We start from the raw sequence: 12,551 nt of genomic DNA, 5'->3' as shown, positions 1-12,551 counted from the left end.
CCTTAGGGCCAGGGTCTCAGAGCACATGACCATACATATGAGTCAGGCATGGCTGTGCATGTCTATAATCCTAACGCTGAGAAAGCTGAGACCAGGGATGAGGATTTCAAGAGCAGCCTTGGCTACAAGACCATCAGGGCCAACCTGAGCTATGTGGGAACCTGTCTCAGAAACTAGATGAATGAATGCATTGATTAATTCCTTGATTTTCATTAGTTAAATACATACCAGCTAAAAGGCTTAAAGGGGGAAAAGGTGCTATTAAAAAGCACAGGAGAAAGTGATTCCTAGGAGTAAGCCAAGCAGCAACAGGAATAAGCCAGCCAGCAACAGACACAGCCCTCACAGGAGACACTTAACTAAAATGTAAATAATATGAAAGGTAAATTGAAAAAAAAATGGAAAGATGTGACACAGTTTAGGTAACCCAGAGAAGTGTTGAAGTTTGATCTGTTGCTATGTATTGGAATGCTAAATTCTGAACTGGAAGGTCTAGGCCTATGAGTGACTTCTCATGTTTACCAGCTTTTGTTGTGAAAACCTTGATCCTTATTTTAAAACTATTGGTTAAAAAAAATGGCTACAGCCAGTTACTATAGGCAGGATTTGTATTACTTGGTTGAGGTTGGAGAAGGAGGAGAACAAGGAGAGCGAAGTCGCCATGAGGAGAGATGGACCATGAGCATGTGGCCAGGAGAAGCAGCAAGTATTGGGGTATACCACTGGGGAGGTAGCCAGTCAAGCAGTTAGAACAGTAGGTTAGGGGTTACTCCTTCCCAGTAACTGTCAAAGCCAAATAAAATAGCATCATCTGAATCCCATTCATTTGCAAACTAGTCAGGGATAAGCTTATATTGGTTGTACTACACAGAAGTGACACTAGAGACATGTCCATCCCAAAATAGTATTTTATAGAGACCCAAAGCAATGTTAATGAAATTCTAGTTAGATTTTTTTTAAAGAAACTTTACGTCCCCGCCAAATTTAAATGAAGAATGCATATTTATTTTGATCATGGGACAGAACGGTGTGAGGAATGAAAGGACGGAGGGAGAGGCAGTGGGAGAGAAGATGGGTCACATGACATGATGATGTGCACACATCCATTCAGGAGCGTGCACAACTAGCCCCCTTCCCTAAGTTTCTTGATACATGTCAGCCATGCACAAATGCACATGTGTGCATACACACTTTCACATACACACTCAAAATTAACCCCTTTGGAAAGAATTCACCTTTCCATCTCTTCAAATGTGGACTTGGAAATGACCTTGTAAGCATGTTTGTTGTTCTTCACAAATAGACTTCATTAGCACAGAGCTTCACAGGAGGGCACATTATCAGCTCTAAAGATGAGTCCAGTTGTAAGAATTTGTGTCCAGTGTATAAGACTATGAACTTGACAAAGCTGGATCGCCCCTGTACCCTCAAAATGGAAATCAATAGCAAACACCTGTAACTGCTCAAAAGAGTGGGTTTCAGGAAGCAGAGAGTTACAAATGACATGTCAGCCATCTACTGACATCAAGCATATGATAGCTGGGAAAGGGCCCGAATGTTGAGTTGCACGCATGCCCTTGTGAGCTCTATGTGCTCTGACAGAGTCACTCATTCAAGGCTCCTGTGCCCTCAATAGCCTGTTAATCCAGCACTTATTAAAATACAGATGAGCTTCAGAGCCCTAGTGACCCAGTCCCTCTCAAACACCCTGCCTCTGAACACTGCTACAATGAGGACCAAGCCCTTCATACATGGGGCCAGGGACGGGGGTATTTAAGACCCAAACTACAACAGACTTCCAGAGGATATTATCAACAGCTTATGTCTCTCCCATGCTTCCTAGAATGGGGATTTTTAGGGAGGAATACTGTGGCTTGAGTCAAGACCCTTCTGAAATACTGTTAGGTCAAGAGTGTATGGCTGTTGTTGGCGATCCCCCTTCAGGAGGGAGGAGGAGGGGCATGGGAAAAAGACCTGTAAGAAGAATCCACGTGTTGTGAGAACTCTCTTTGTGGCACATATTCCTTATAGTTATAACATAAGTGGAGTTCAGTAGTGACAAACATGTCCAAACCCAGGCTGGGGAAATGGGGGGGATGGCTCAGTGGGTAGAACATGTGTTAAGACCTGAGCACAGCCTCGTGTGTACCAAACCCCATGCTCCCACAGTGACATAGGTGGTGGTGACATGGCAGGCTCTGGAAGCTCAAGAGCCACCCAGCCTGGCATCAGGGACAGAAAAGAGGACTGACACCAGAGATGGCCCTCTAATCACTGCATGAGCACCATGGTAACCATGTATACATGCACACAAACTCATGTATACACATTCACATGCACATATAAACATGCACCACAAATACATACACCATAAATAGACATACACATGCACACATACACATACCACACACCCACAAACATATACATGCATACTCACATATATACATACACACTCACACATATACACATACACCACACATACACACACCACACATATACACTCATACACATACATTCACAGACACACACTCACATATGCACACACATACACTCACACATACACATACCTACACAGGCACATACACATGCGTAGACACACATACACTCACAGGTTCATACACACATGTGTTTACACAGTTCTCACACACAGACACACTCATACCCACATACACAAATATTTTTTAAAATATCTAGTTCATAGCATGCAAACAGCAGATTCATTTGAAATACAACTTCTGTCGTAAGTCCCTTGAAACAAATGAAGCCATGTAATGGGAGACTGCAGGACATGCAGAGTGGTCATGCAGCTCAGAAAAAAGGGCCTCAGGAAGCGTGTGGTATCCACAAAGGGGAACACTCCACACAAAGATCCAAAGGGGATGACAAGGACAAGCATGCAGCAGAGTGGCCTCTGTCTGTTTCTCAAGAGTGGGTCACTTCAGGGAGACTGGGACAAGCACTGGCCCACAGTGGGCATCCACCATCTGGTGTCCCCAAGTGCTAGGGTTCCAATGAAGCCAGCTTTACAGCTGACTTCTCAGGGTCAAGACAAAGGGTTGAGGCCCACAGTCAGAAACTGGGACCACACAAAGTATTACCAAGAGCAATTATCGGCCTCTTCTGTAACATGTGGCCAATCGCAGCAGGGAACAAACACAAGGCAAGAGCAATGTTACATAGTTTCTAGCGGAGCCATGTTGCCAACAGGCAACACTCAGGCCTGATTCATCTTGTGCCCACCTGGTGCCTTGGGCCACTGCTTCTGAAACAGTGGGTTGTGATCCGTATAGGATCATATTACTGAATATAGGGGCTCATAAAAATTTGGCATCAGTTGACGGTTTCTTTAAAGATTTATTATGTTATTGGGAATTTTATACGCATGTGTAATGACTTCCCAATCCTCCTCAGTCCTCCCACCCCTCCCTCCGAGCTTCATGTCTTCCTTTTTAAGTCCCACTGAACCCATTTAGTGCTCCCAGTGTGTGCATGGGTGTAGGGCTGTCAACTGGAGCAGCTGTCAGTTGACAGCAGCTCCTCAGATAGAGGTGAGACCTGGCGAGCCTTTTTTCTCCTCCATGCAAGGATTTTGCTGGGTTGATCTCATGCAGGTCTTGTGCATACAGTTATAGCTCATATGTCCAACAGCCATGTCTGATCTGGAAAATGCTTTTTTTTTTTTCCCCTTGCCTCAAGTTTGTCAAAACAGCATAGCACACTGGTCATCTGCAAATAGTTAGGTGTGTCACAGCAGTCCATCTGTCTTCACAGTGGCAGGAGCCTTTTCTATGGGGCCTTCACAGGATCCTGGGCACCTTTGGGAGCCTGGGCTGGAGCTGGAGCCTGGGCTGCAGCTGGAGCTGTGGCCTCTGCCTTGGTAGAACCTTAGGCTTTGGTTGGCAGAGTCTATGACCTTTGGCCATGTAGCTTTGGATGCATTTCCCAAGCTTGGGGTAAGTGGGTGAAATCAGGACAGCTGAGTTTGTGGCTGGGGCCCTTCAGCACCTTGGGCTTAACTGCCCTAAGCATCACAAGGGCCTTGATGGCCTCTGCGCATGCACTCGCTGCCTTTGCATTGTTGGCCTGCATCTTCTTCAGATCTTTCTTGTTGTGCTTCTTGGCAAAGACCATGTTCCTCAGGAACTTGGGGCCAACCCCCTTAAGAATTTTTATCTTTCTGGCCAGGGTTTCTTGATGCTATTTCTGTGCCATTTGCGGGACGGGTTGTGTGTGGCGTGGCTAGCTGCATGGTAACCCACGGCTCCCTGGGAAACACTTGTATGCAGCAATCATCTACTACTTCTGGCTCTGACCTCTCTTCCACTATGATTCTTTAGCCTGGGATGGGGGTGGCAGAGGTAATATAGATGTCACAGTTAGTGCTGAGAACTCCCCTGTCCTTTATTCTCTGCACAGTGACCAATCGTGAGTCTCTGTATTAATCACTACCTACTGCAAGAAGCAGCTTCTATGATGATGGTTATAAGATGTACTAACCTATGGATATGAAGATAAGTGCATAGTGGCAGTTTAATATTGTGTTCACTTAACAGAATAGTAATGGTAGGTTCTCCCCGGGGTCTCTGACCTTCTCAGGCACGAGTTCTATCAGAGGACAGGAGCCAATCAGAAACTGGTTGGTTACTCCCATGCACATCCACGCCACTATTGCCCCAGTGAAACATTCATGCCATGCCAGTCCTGACTATAGCTTGCAGGGCTGGGAGCTAAGTATCACCACTGATGACTTTTCTCCCCCAATAGTATGCATAGCATCTTCCTGCTCTGCCCAAGTCAGCAAGTAGAGATGAAGCTTCTGGATTGGTGCCATCTTGAATCTCCATGTCTTGTGACTTAAGTGTGTGTCATTTTCAGTAGACTGTCTTTTACAACTATAAATTTGTTTTAGTTACCATGACAATTTAATAAAACATTTTAGTTGTCAGAGTGGAACCAGGTTTTTATCTAGAGTCCCTATTCTTTTTGAAAGAAACATTTATTTTGTTTTATTTAAAATTTCTTGCATGAGTACTTTTTAAAGTTCAGTTTGTTATTTCCAAAGGTTTTTATAATTTTGTGGTTAATATAATTATATTTTGCCCCTTTTTCTCCCCCCCCAAGCTCTCCCATACATTTCTCCTTTAAATTCATAGCCTCTGATTTTGTTGTTGCTGTGTGTATATTATGCTCAGATATAGCTTGTTCCATCCCTGTAAGGACTGGATGTATGTCATTTCTACCCACCCTCTCCATGGCCCCGCTCTTCCTGTCTTTCTTCCCACTTCTCAAATCCCTTCCTGTACCTTACTGTTGCACACACACATGCACACACATGTAACTACAACCTGATGAATCCACTTAGTGTTACTCATGTGTGTATGCTCTCCAATGTGTAGAACAGCTCTGAATTTTAGTATGTGAGACTATAACCTGCAGTAACCATAGCAACTAGGAAAGTAGAACAGGACCGTGGAGTTAGCTCTAGAGAGGGGATACCAGGACACTGTTTGGCCTAATGTTATCATTACCCAGATGTTATGTGATGTTATCTCCAAGTAGACATTATCAGTAATGCTTAGGTTCTAGATCAGCCTACTTACTTAGCCTTGTTTCCTTGGGTTGGATGTTATGAGCTGACCTGAATCATAAAACCTTCATCCCTTTTCATGGGAAAACATTCTTTTTATTCTAAACCAGTTTTTAAAGAATTTTATTTTTTTATTTATGTGTTTATATGAATGTATGTCACATGTGTGCCTGTCCCCTAGGAAACCACATGAGGGGATCAGATTCTCTGGGACTGTAGTTCTGGTGGCTGTGGGCTGACAAGGTGCTGAGAACCAAGCTCAGGTCCTCTGGAAGAGCAGCCAGCACTCAGCTCCTGAGCACCCTCCAGCCCTTATTCTAATCCAGGTCTTAAATGAACATCCAGGGCATTCTTCTTTTCGCTTTTGACTATACTTTGTCTATCATGGTTTTCTACCATTCATGTAACCGTCAGCTGTTCTTCAGTAATGCTGGTGTCTTCATGATACTGGTTTAATCTTATCCGTGAAGGCTATAGTCACACACCAGTTACAATTCTTTCTACAGAGTAACTTTAATTTAAAAGATGTTTAGTGAAAGTCCAACAGAGATCATTTATCCTTGACACATGGATACTTTTCCTTGAGACTGTCTGGGGATAGGAAGGAGAGCCCTGTTCTGTGAAACTTGTACTCTGAAAGTACAGATAAATCAGTGCACATTTATGGAATGTTGACTGAGTTCCCAGGACTGTGTTAGGAATTATGGGGAATACAGAATAACTTAAGACTCCATCTCTGCCCCAAAAGGTTGTATGTAATAGTTACAGGCACAGAACAGCACACTATTTATTTATTATATCAGTTTAGTCTGTAGCTACAGGCTCCGAACTAAGTTCTGACTACCCCAAACTTGGTTTGGATCCTAAAGATATTTATTTAAACTGCTTCAAAGTAGGAATTCATATGTGCACTCATAAACTATAATTTCTACAGTGGATATCTATAAATAAATTTCAGGGACCACAACAGAAGAGTAACTCTACCTTGGAAAATTAGTGCCCTTAATGTTTCAGGCAAGATTAGAAGAATATAGGAATTAATTCTATTTCTGAAGTAAAGTTACAAGGAATTATAAAAGGCAGGATTTGTAAGGACATAAATGTTCATGTCGGGGATTCTCATAAATAAGGACTTTGGAGAAAAGGAGGAGATGGATGGATGAATGGATGAATGAATGGATGGGTAGATAGATACAGACAGACAGATGGACAAACAGACAGACACATGGATTGAAATAATAAAGGCATGAAGAGTTAAGAGATTCTTCTTTCCATGTGGCACAAGCTGAGGGCATTTGCTCTCTAAGGAGTGGGAATGCTGGCACTCTGAAGGTCCGCCATTCTAAACCAGAGGAGGTGGCATCTTCCTGCTCAGGTCTCCTCAAAAGCTGGGGAGGTTCTGTAGTGACACCCAAACCTGGAGCCGTGGAAGTTGCAGGTAGATATGGTGGTGTTCAGTGCTGTAATGTAGGTGTTACACGCTGTTCTCAAAACATATTGCCTACCACAGTATGAGGCTGAGGGGTGGTTTCTTTTCTGAAACTCCTTGGACACCAAGCTAGACACTTCCATAGTTTTAGAGTTTCTGCAACCCCAACCCCAAATCCTTTGCCTAGCTAAGCAGATCATTAGCCACGTCGGCATTTCATTTGTTAAGAAACCACAAGTGTTCTCTAGAAATACAAAATGTGAGCATTTTTATGGCTTCAGTTAGAACAGGTCAGTTTAATCTTTCCTTAAAATTTTCAATAGAAAATGTGGGCTGGACATGCATGTGACAGGATTTTTAGGTGCACTCGCCCATGTCAGCATGAATGGACGCCAGAGGCTGACGTCAGGGGTCTTCCTCAATCATTTCTTCACATTAGGTTTTTGAGACAAGGTCTATGTAGCCCTGGCTCTGCTGGAGTGCCCTGTTTATGCCAGGCTGGCCTTGAACTCCAGAGATCCGCCTGCCTCTGCCTCCTGGTGCTGGGTTGCAGACACATGGCACTGTGCCTCTTTTGTATGGGTTCTGGAGATTCAAACTTAGGCCCTCATACTTGTGAGGCAAGCACTTTACCCACTTGGCATCTCCCCGACCCTGACTTTAGTTTTGTTCTGAAAACCGAATTGTGGTATAATAAATAGAAACAGACTCCGTTAACCTCCTTAACCATAAACTTCAAAGTACCTCCACTTCCTTTGGGATGTTTCCATGTGACTGAAGCAGTTATCAGTGCAGGTGCCGGCTGTCTGGACTTCTCATGCAGAAATTATTGCAGACGTGCGGGCATAGAGGGATGGCCAGGTGAGAAAACCGTTTAACTAAAACCAACAACAGCAGCAGTAATCATGAAAGTAAGGTCAGGAAAGAGCTGGGTGAATTAGGGAAAAGGAAAGGGAAGTGGGAGAGAGAACAGAGAAAGACTGATGTCCCCATCTGAGTTCACTGTCACCCTAAGACAGAGACACTCCTGGACTCGTCCTGTTACATCAGCTCCGAGAAAAGAGAAGTGTCTGAGTAATGACCCTCATGTGGAGGGTATGATCCGGAGCTAGTGTGTTGTCTCCAACACTGAAGTAGTGCACAGCCTTACCCACAGAAAAAGACTCCAAGGAGAAGCCTTAAAGAGAGCAGCATCACATGAGCTGACTTCAAGGAACAGTCCCACATCTGGGGCTCAGACCTCATCCTACCAATCCTCAGAAGGTCCAGCACTTTTCCTTAAAGATGACCATCTCTATGACCCTGGTCCTCCCCAGATGGACCAAAGAGGAGTCTTAGCTCTGCTCACCGACAGCTGCCCAACACTTGCAACAGCTCCCACTTAAGGGTGGGCCTGGTGGTGTCACCGTGGATGGCAGCTAAACTCCTTAAGAATAATGTACTCTGTTCTTCCAACAGATGGGACCCTAGCAGTTAGTATCATCGTACTCCCTGAGAGCTATAGAGTACTGTTCTTGGATTATTATGGCAAATTTCTAGAATAATCTGCAGTCTTGAAAAATCCTCTTAGAATGTTTTTCTTTTTCTTTTCTTTTTCTTTTTTTTTTTTTTTGAGAATTTAGGTTTTTATTAGTACATAGTACCATTTATACAAATCAGAAAATTATTTAACAGCTATTATTATCTACACATCTTTATTAATCATTATTGTCAAGTCGTTTTTTAAGTTGGATTAATAATCCTAAGGAGAAAATTCAATTGTAAATTGGATCATCCTAAACCAAGTTACTAGGTAACTTCATGCTGCTAAAGCACCCAGCTGAGAGTCTACAGCCTTGCACTGCCCCCAGAGGAGTGCTGTGCAGAGTACTTAGAAACCCTTAGTACTGCTGCTGTAATTTTATATGAAAATATGTGTATTTTTCAATAAAGCGCTTATAAATTAGCCTCTGTTTAGTTATATTGAAAAGGAGCATTCACCATTTAAATACCTAACTTCATCAGAAACCGTTTGAACACTTTTTTCTTCTTCCTGCCATAAAAATACAGTAATTTGCCTTTAAAAAAAAAAAAAAAAACCTATGAACAAGCATCCTGGTTCTGCCTACTTTCCTAATGCTTCTGAGATAGATGTTTACAGCAAGTCAGCAGGCTGAAGCCGGGAAGCCAGTCTTCTACTTGAAAGTGCTACACTCTGGAGTCTGTTCTCTACACCCTTCTTCATGGCCTAACATTTATGTACAGCTGAAACTACCAACTCCAAACTATTACACAGTACTCATTTCTCTCTGTTCTGTTAGTTTAAGTAAACACAACTTACCTCTAACATATCCAGAAAAATAAGCCTCAAGGTCCCCAACAATTTGGAGTACTGAACTAGATCCACCCTGACACTTCCGACAGAAGTAACGCTTTACTTAATGAGAGGTCTCCATAACCTGCTGTTAGAACCTATGCATACACAACACTGATAGCCAGTCACGGTTCACGCGGTCTACTCTTCAGGCAGTCCTTTGCCATTAGTCAGCTTTAACTAGGCCAGAGTCCAGCAGGAAAGTGCATGGTGCACCAGATCCACCATTTCTTAGGTTGCTACTGTTTTCTCTTCTTTACTGAAAGGCTGTACTGAGCCAGGCTTTACCCGTGACAGGCCAGCAACATGAACACTTTTATTGTGCTGTTCGTCAGGCTGCTTTTTCTGAGTCAGCATCTTTTCTCTGGCCTCATCATGTACAGAAGGGTTCCATGGAGAAAAGCTAATGGCATAGGGGTCTTCTATCTTCGGCTGGTCAAACAGACGAGCAGTACATACTTTAACACTGTCGACCACTTTACTTTTAAAAAGCTGAATGTCTTTCTCATACAGCACTGCGGCCTCTGGGTTTAGGGGGCTCGTCGTGTCGATCTTGTAGAAGACTCTCCTTGCATACATTAACACCTGCCATATATGATTATGGTTCCGCCTCCACTTTGCGAATGCTCTTTTCACATCCAGCTCACCGGAGGTGGGATCAACTAGTGGGTGAAAGACGGGAATATCAAACAGCAAGCGTGGACAGTCGCCATCTGGATAGTTATCAGGAATATACACGGTAAACTTGAATACGCCGTCCTGATAGAGCCCGTGCCGTATAAATATTACTCCAAACCATACTAATGCAGAGCGATAAGATGGCTGTACGTAGACTCCTGGCAGCTTCTGCTTCACTACCAACGTAAATTCTGCAAGAAGCGAATATTCCAGGTAGAAGGGTCCGTAAGAGGCATGGGTGCCATTTGTTGACTGCGCTGCTGGGGCAGGAGATGTAGGCTTCGATATGGGGAGAGCATTTTTGGGAATAGAAGGTAGCTGTTTTTTGGGTGCACTTCGTGGAGGACTGGTTTTCACATCCCCTGCTAATGTCTTCTCTTCACCTTCAGCTCGTTTGCGCACAGAGCCTGCAGACATACTCCACAAAGGGTTCATAACGTAGACTCCAAACAGAAAACTTCAGTGCTGTGTCATCAAACTCTTCTGTCCTCAGCATTCACGATGCCTGAACGCCCTCGGTGCGGAGCACTGGGGGCCGAGCGCCACCACGGGCCAACAGCATCTCCAGCTGTCTAGAATGTTTTTCTTATTTATTTCAATGCTTCTAGCATTGAGTTCTTGGTGCCGTTGATATATTGTGGGTAAACGAGAAGATTTATGGGGTTTGTTTTCTTTAAACATTTCCAGTTTCTCTGGTTCCTACTGATAGACGTATCAGCAACCCATAGCTGCTGAGTAAGAGGTCAGTCAGCGCTTGCTCTTGCATAGCCTTTGCTGTATAATTTCAAGGGTATAGTTATAGATAAATATTTCAAATTTATCAGGGACATAAACCAAATAAACTGTTAAATGGTATATATCCCTAATGTTTATCTGGAGGTTTTTATATCCACTGCATTTCCCCATGCCTCTTTAACTTTGAAACAGATGCTTCCCACTAAAAATCACTAAATCAGTAAAATAATTCACTAATCTGCTTGGAAAATGCCTTCAGTCCCTCTGAGTCCTGTACCCACCCTCAGTTTTCAGTCCCTCTAATGCCTTGTTTTCTGTGGAGCTGTGTTCCTCAGCAGAAGGAAACGGACAATATCAGTGTAACCAAAATATAGGGCACAAACCATCCCGGGTGTCTGGGAAGTGCCAAGTCAACCAGGAGGTAACAGCATCAGATGATGATGGTAGAGATTGTCATCCTGTCGTTTCTCTCAGAAGCATCACCATCGGCACCTCTGGTAGTGGAAGAATTGTAGTCACGGACCCAGATATCAAACCCAACGAGCTTAATGTAAATGTGGTGCCCTCCCCACCCTGGCAACCCCTGGATCATCAATAGTCAGCACTTAGCTCTGTTGATTTGGAGAATGTACATAAGAAATTGTTTCATCTCAGAAGAAGGTAGCCAGATGCTTCCAGATGTTAATGGCTTCTGAGTATAAGCATGCATGTACTTCTGGGACCCATTATCCTTGGGGAAAGACAGTGTCTATCTGATGTTCACTGTTCCTAATGTGTGCCACCATGAGATCATGCCATGGTGCTTGTCTCTGAGAACTTACAGTGTTTAGGCATTCACTTGGTCTGTATAATGAAACCAGTGGCATCTCAAGCCAAAACAAAACAAAACAAAAAAAAAAACAAAAAACAATAAAACCCCACCTTTCTGTTGATTTATATTCACAAGATATGTCTGATGTCTGGTTTCTATGAAACATATAGAATATATGTAATATATATACTAACTAATGGTAGTTACCTTCTACCATCGAGAAACTTCACACATGTACAATATGTATGTTATCTTGTTCACACTGATAAAGACCCTGGTTTCTGTACAGTTCTTCCTGGAGCTTGTTTTTCTATCCTCAAGGATATCACAAATTCCTTGACCCGATCAGTGTGGGTTGTGGGTCCATCACTTGTAACCAATGCTGGTAGCTGGGCGGCTGGGGTGTGTGCATGATGTTATGTTGGCAACTTCGCATCTTTGATTTTTCTTTCTTTGATTCTCTACATACAAAACGTCACCTCTGTACTCATTACTTACTGACCATCTTGTAAGTTTTGAGCATCCTCACTAAAAAGACACAATCCAGACAGCAGAGTATTTATTTCTTTTTTTTTCTTACCTCGAGTTTATTTGTAAAAACAGCATAGGACACTGGTCGTCTGCAAATAGTGTGTAGGTAGGTGTGTTGCAGCAATTTGTCTGTCTTCATGTTGGCAGGAGCCTTTTCTATGGGGTCTTCACAGGATCCTGGGCACCTTTGGGAGCCTAGGATGGAGCTGAAGCCTGGGCCTTAGCTGGAGCTTTGGCCTCTGCCTTGGTTTGAACCTTGGGCTTTGGTTGGCAGAGCCTACAACGCTTGGCCATGTAGCTTCGAATCCACTTCCCAAGCTTGGGGTGAGCGATGAAAGCCAGACGACTGAGTTTGCGGCTGGGGCCCTTTGGCATCTTGGGCTTGATGGCCTGAGGCTTCACAAGAGCTTTGATGGCCTCTGCGCGT

General features: G+C 43.6%; 1 protein-coding gene and 1 pseudogene across 2 annotated transcripts in view; one reads left to right on the top strand and one right to left on the bottom strand.

Moving 5' to 3' along the window:
* Positions 1–12,551, top strand: part of Lrrc8c (leucine rich repeat containing 8 VRAC subunit C) — a 93,333-nt gene that overhangs the window by 64,886 nt on the left and 15,896 nt on the right. The window lies entirely within an intron of this gene.
* On the bottom strand, positions 8,996–10,633 carry LOC117712628 (AKT-interacting protein pseudogene; annotated as a pseudogene).

Source organism: Arvicanthis niloticus, chromosome 7 (assembly GCF_011762505.2).
Source record: "Arvicanthis niloticus isolate mArvNil1 chromosome 7, mArvNil1.pat.X, whole genome shotgun sequence".
NCBI lineage: Eukaryota > Metazoa > Chordata > Mammalia > Rodentia > Muridae > Arvicanthis > Arvicanthis niloticus.
This window is presented reverse-complemented; position numbering and strand designations above follow the sequence as displayed.